Consider the following 6,503-nt stretch of genomic DNA (forward strand, 5'->3'; position numbering starts at 1 on the left):
AGCGAATGTGTATGGGGAAACTCCTACTATGGTAGAAAAGAATCTGTACTCCCGGCCTCATTTGCTTATTATTATTTTTTATTTTTTTGGTACTGTGGATTGAACTCAGGGGCACTCGACCACTGAGCCACACCTCCAGCCCTATTTTGTATTTTATTTAGAGACCGAGCCTCACTGAGTTACTTAGCACCTTGCTTTTGCTGAAGCTGCCTTTGAACTTGCCATCCTGCTGCCTCAATCTCCTGAACCCTGAGATTACAGACGTGTGTCACTGCAACAGGCTTCACAGCATTTTAAATTTTAAATTGTTTGAATTGCTTGAATTAAAAAAAAATTTAAAAATATACCTTGACATATCATATTTCATACATTTGATTCAAGTGGGTTATGAACTCCCATTTTTCCCCCCCTATACAGATTGCAGAATCACATCGGTTACACATCCACGTTTTTACATACTGCCATACTAGTGTCTGTTGTATTCTGCTGCCTTTCCTATCCTCTACTTTCCCCCCTCCCCCCCCCAGAGGGAAAAATGGGAGTTCATAACCCACTTGAATCAAATGTATTAAGTATGATATGTCAAGAGCTATGTAATGTTTTGAACAACTAATAATTTAAAAAAATTTTAAAAAATTAAAAAAAAATAAAATAAAAATATACCTTTAAGTTGTAGATGGGCACTATACCTTTATTTTATTTACTTATTTTTATGTGGTGCTGAGGATCAACCAACCCAAGGCCTCACTCATGCTAGGCAAGCGTTCAACCACTGAGCTACAACCAGCCCCTTGCTTGGGTTTTGTAAAGGGCAAAGGAATTTTTCTTTTCAACACTCCTACTTCTCAGGTTAAAAAAAAAAAAAAAGCTAAAAATTTGGTTAACATTCATATGTCCAGTATTTTTGCTAACAACAACCGAAAAAACCCCCCAAAACAAAAAACAAGCCAAAATATAGGTTCTGCTAAATCATCCTGGTTTTACGGATGAGGAATGAGGTTCTTAGAGGGAAGTCTTTGCTCCAAGTCACACCACTGGTGAGCTCTGTCTTGCTTCAAGCTAGACTGTCTGCATTCAAAACCCACCTCTCCAATGCCTAACCTGAAGCTTCCTCACCAACTTGCATTCTCAATATTTGGGAAATGGGAAACTTTCAGGTCAGGAAAATCGTCTAAGACTGGTACATTCTTAATGGTTAGCATAATCATCTATGGGTAAAACACAGTAAATGTATACTAGAAACTTGGAAAAAATATTTTCAGGGATTCCCCAAATCCCTTATCCTCCTGTCTACCAAAACCTCCATTATAACCTCTACTTTTCCCATTTTTATGGCTTTTATTTCACTGGGTTGAAGTTTCTTTTGAGTCCTGTTTTGCAACATAATGCCCAACATAGAACATAATCACAAATATTCCACTGTGCAAAAGAGGAGATGGTGCTTAAGTGCAAACAGGAGATATTATTATTATGTCTTAAGTACTTAAAACAAAATACAGGTTCTTGTCCTCTGAAATCCAGGCTAGTGGAGCTGCCTGGACTGTAAATTCAGTGATGTAATGATTCTTCCTCAGTAATCAATATAGCCAACTGAGATAAGAATGGTTGAACATGATCACCAAGCAATCTCCTTTCTACAGTCTTTCTGAACTGTCTACAGACAATTGGTCAGGACAAAGACCACTGGAAAATTTTGAAGATCAGTGGTCAGTAACAGTTAAGTATTCTACAAAATTCTCTTGGTTTCCATAGGCTAAAGTTTCAACCCTCAGTTCCAGCTTCTTCCTGTTTTGTTTTTTTTTTTCTTTTTTCTTTTTTTTTGTCTTTTTATCAACTGTAGTATTGGGGATTAGACACAGAGCCTTATGCTTGCTAGCTAGGTAAGTGCTCTACCACTGAACATCACCTCCAGCCCTATCTCTAGTCTTAATTTGCTCTTTTGTAAAGCTTTAGTAACAGCAGTTGTCTCCTTAATCAAAGTGCATTAAAAGATTCACCAATAAAGTGAACAAATTATGAGTTCAAAGAGGTGGGCTTGCATTAAAAAAAAGTGATTTCCAGTCACTCCAAGACTGATATTAAAAAAATAAAAATCAAGGACTGAGGATGCAGCTCAGTACAGTACTTGTCTATCATGTGTGAGGCACTGGGTTTGATTCTCAGCACTGCATATAAATAAATAAAAAGATAAAATTAGGGATTGGGGATGCAGCTCAGTGGTAGAGTGCTTGTCTAGCACACAAAAAGCCCAGGGTTCAATCTCCAGCACTGCAAAAGGGAAAAAAAAAAAAGGTATTTTTTTTTTTTAAATACAGAATTATGCCCAGCTTCTGTATTTTTTTAAAATTTTAACTTTATTTTGATGCGCACTTGTAGTCCCATCTACTTGGGAGACTAAAGCAGAAAATTCACTTGAGCCCAGGAGATCCAGACCAACTCAAGCAACACAGTGAGTTTTGTCTCAAAGATAAACAAAAAACGGGATTTATGAAGGGTTTCAAGATGGTGGTATAGAGAAGGTTGCTTTTCTGGCTGATGCTTGGGATGAAACCAAGAAAGCAATTAGGCAGTTTTTTTTAGCAAGGTGACATAGTGGACTAAGAATTGGCCTCTCTACCATAAGAGTGGAACTGGGGAGATCCCTGGTTACAGTCTTCCAGTGTGAACTGTCAAATGCTGGGCCCTGGAGATGTGCCAGACCAACTGGCATTCAGTGAAGAGGCTGGAGTCCACCTAAGCCTAAACCTCACCTCCAAAAGTTCCACCTATGGGATTACCTCATTCACTCTAGCAATCCACTCACAAGGTGAGGTATCACATTGGTCCAGATGATCGCACCTAACACTGCTGAGAAGAGAAACTGAGAATCTTTTGAATTCCAATGGAAACAATTCTTTAACTTTTCATCAAAAAAATTTTTTTCTTTTCTCTGTTTAATTGTGACTTTAATGGTTCATGGACATGTATACATATTCACATTAGTATTTTTCTCACTTCTATCATTTTTGAAGCCAGTTATTTTTTATGGATCAATTTTTTTTTGAGGTCTAGGATGTTTGATTAGTCTATTACAATTTAGTTTTGTGTTCTTTTAATTTTTAAATTTTTACTTTATATTTTTTGTCTCAACTGTCTCCCTTGATTCTTTTTTCTTTCACTGACAGTCAATCTCTATTTTTTACCCTTCCTTTAATTTTTTACTTCTATCTTCTCCTCTCTCATAATCATCATATCCTATATAACTTTGTTCTCTTCCTGTCCACCATTTGAAATTGTAAACCCTTTTGTAAACTTACTGTTTTTATTGTAGATAATAACTGGTCATATCATTTCTGTTTACTGTGTCAATTAATATTGTAGACATCGTAGCTGGAAATATTTGGTTTAATGGTGTATGTTGTTTGCATTGACTGTTGTTAAAAATTGTGCCAAACAAACAAAGGTACTCCAATAACAGAATCCAAGACACCACAGTGGAAGAAATGTCAGAGAATGATTTTGAATATACATGGTTAAACTCATATGTGAGGTAAAAGACAATGTAACAAGTGAAATCAGACAGAAAATACAGGAAAAGAAAGATCACTTCAATAAAGAGAGATTCTGAAAAAAGATCTAGAGGAATCCTCAAAATAAAGGAATCAATAAACAAAATTAAAAATTCAATGGAAGACATCACCAGCAGACTAGATCACTTGGAAAACAGTTTCAGGCAATGAAGACAAAAATATATAATCTTGAAAATAAAGTTGACCATGGAAAAAAGTTGTTAAGAGACCATGAAGAGAACTTCCAAGATATATGGGATAATATGAAAAGACAAAATTTAAGATCTATCAGGAGAGATGAAGCCTTAAAGATACAAACCAATATCAGAAAATTTCCCAAACCTAAAGAATTAAATGGAAAATCAAACACAGGAGGCTCATAGGACCCTAAATAAGTAAAACTGCAACAGACCCACACCAAGTCATATCACTATGAAAATACCTACACAGAGAATGAGGATAGAATTTTAAAGGTTGTGAGAGAAAAACGATAAGTCATATTTAGAGGAAAACCAATCTGGAACTCAGCTGATTTCTCAACCCAGACCCTCAAAGGAGGTCTTGGAATAACATATACCAAAATCTGAAAGAAAGTGGAGGCCAGCCAAGAATACTATACCCAGCAAAATTAAGCTTCAGAATTGATGATGAAATAAAAACCTTCCATGATAAACAAAAGTTGAAAGAATTTACACCTAGAAAGCCTGCACTACAAAACATACTCAATGAATTATCACATGAAGAAGAAAAGTGAAAACCAGCAAAGGGAGGAACTACACTACAAGAATAGTCAATCAAAGGAGAAACTAATTCAAATTAAAAACCAGAAAATAAATCAAAATGACAGGGAATAAAAACCATTTCTCAATAATAACACTGAATGTAAATGGCCTCAACTCATCAATCAAAAGACACCAACTAGCAGATTGGATTGAAAAACAAGACTCAACAATATGCTCTCTCCAACAGGCTCACCTCATAGGCAAAGACATTCACAGACTGAATGTAAAAGGATGGGAAAAAATATATTATTCACATAGATCTCATAAACAAGCAGGGTTTCTATCCTCATATCAGATAAAGTGAATTTCAAGCCAATGTTAATCAGAAAGGACAAAAAAGGACATTCCATACTGCTTAAGAGAATTATACATCAATAAGACCTAACAATCACAAATATTTATGCCCCAAACAATGAAGTATCTACATGCATCAAACAAACTCTTCTCAATTTCAACAATCAAACCACAACACATTAATACTGGGTGACTTTAACACACCTCTCTCACCACTTGGATAGATCCTCCAAACAAAAACTAAATAAAGAAGGTGTAGAACTAAAAAATACAATTACTAATTTAGACTTAACTGACATATATAGAATATTTCAACTTCAATAAGAGAATACACTTTCTTCACAAATACAAAAAGGAAATAATACCTTGCAGTCTATAATAATTCAGATAATAATTGCCTGAAATTAGAAATCAGCAATAAAATACAAAATGAAAGCTACCCTAACACCTGGAGATTAAATAATACACTATTGAATGGTCAATGGATAGCAGAAGAAATCAGGGATAAAATAAAAAATTACTTAGAGGCAAATGAGAATAGTGGCACAACATATCAAAATCTCTGGGCAATTATGAAGGCAAAAAAAAGAGGAAAGTTCATTGCATTGAGCACATGCATTAAAAGAATAGAAAGTCAACAAATAAATAACATAACATTACATCTCAAAGCCCTAGAAGAGAAGAACTAATCAATGCCCAAAGCAGAAGACAGGAAATATTAAAATCAGAGCTGAAATCAATGAAATTGAAACAAACAAACAAAAACTATTTTAAAAAATGCACAAAACAAAAAGTTAGTTCTTTGAAAAAATGATAAACCCTTAGCCAGCTAATGAAGAGAGAGGAAAAAAAAAAAACTCAAATTACTAAAATCTGTGCTGAAATAAGAAATATCATGACACTACTGTAATATAAACAATAATCAAAAACAATTTTGAAGATTTATACTCTAATAAAATGGAAAATGTTGAAGACATCGACAAATTTCTAGAGACATGACCTACCCAAATTAAACCAGGAGGATATAGAAAATTTAAACAGATCAATTTCATTGCATGCCAACAAAAAAAGGCCCAGGACCAGATGAATTTTTGGCCAAATTCTACTGACTTTCAAAGAAGAACTAACACCAATCCTCCTCACATTATTCCATGAAATACAAAAGGAATGCTTACAAAATCATTCTATGAGATTAGTATCACCCTAATACCAAAACCAGACAAAATACATATCGAGGAAAGAAAACACTTCAGACCAATATCCCTGATAAATATAGATGTAAAAAATTCTTAATAAAATTCTGACAAATCACATCCAAAAACATATTAAATAGATAGTGCATCATGATCAAGTGGGTTTATCCCAGGGATGCAAGGTTGGTTCAACATATGGAAATCAATAAGTGTAATCCATCACATTAATAGACTTAAAGACAAGAATCACAGGATTATCTCAATAAGATGCAGAAAAAGCATGTGATGAAATACAACATCCATGCATGTTTAAAACACTAGAAAAACTAGGAATAGTAGGAACATATCTCAATATTCTAAAAGCTATAGGTTAAAACCAAGACCAACATCATTCTAAATGGAGAAAAATTAAAAGCATTTCCTCTAAAAGCTGGAACAAGACAAGTATTCCCAAGAATCTTTCACCATTTCTATTATACCTAGTCCTTGAAGCTCTACCAGAGCAATCAGACAGAAGAAAGAAATTTAAGGGATATGAATAGGAAAAGAAGAACAAAACTATCCCTCTTTGCCAAGGACATGATTCTATATTTAGAAGATCCAAAAAATTTCACCAGAAAATTTTTAGAACTCACAAATGAATTCAGCAAAGTAGCAGGATATAAAATTAACACCCATAAATCAAT

The sequence above is a fragment of the Ictidomys tridecemlineatus genome, chromosome 9 (assembly GCF_052094955.1).
Source record: "Ictidomys tridecemlineatus isolate mIctTri1 chromosome 9, mIctTri1.hap1, whole genome shotgun sequence".
In the NCBI taxonomy this organism is placed as follows: domain Eukaryota; kingdom Metazoa; phylum Chordata; class Mammalia; order Rodentia; family Sciuridae; genus Ictidomys; species Ictidomys tridecemlineatus.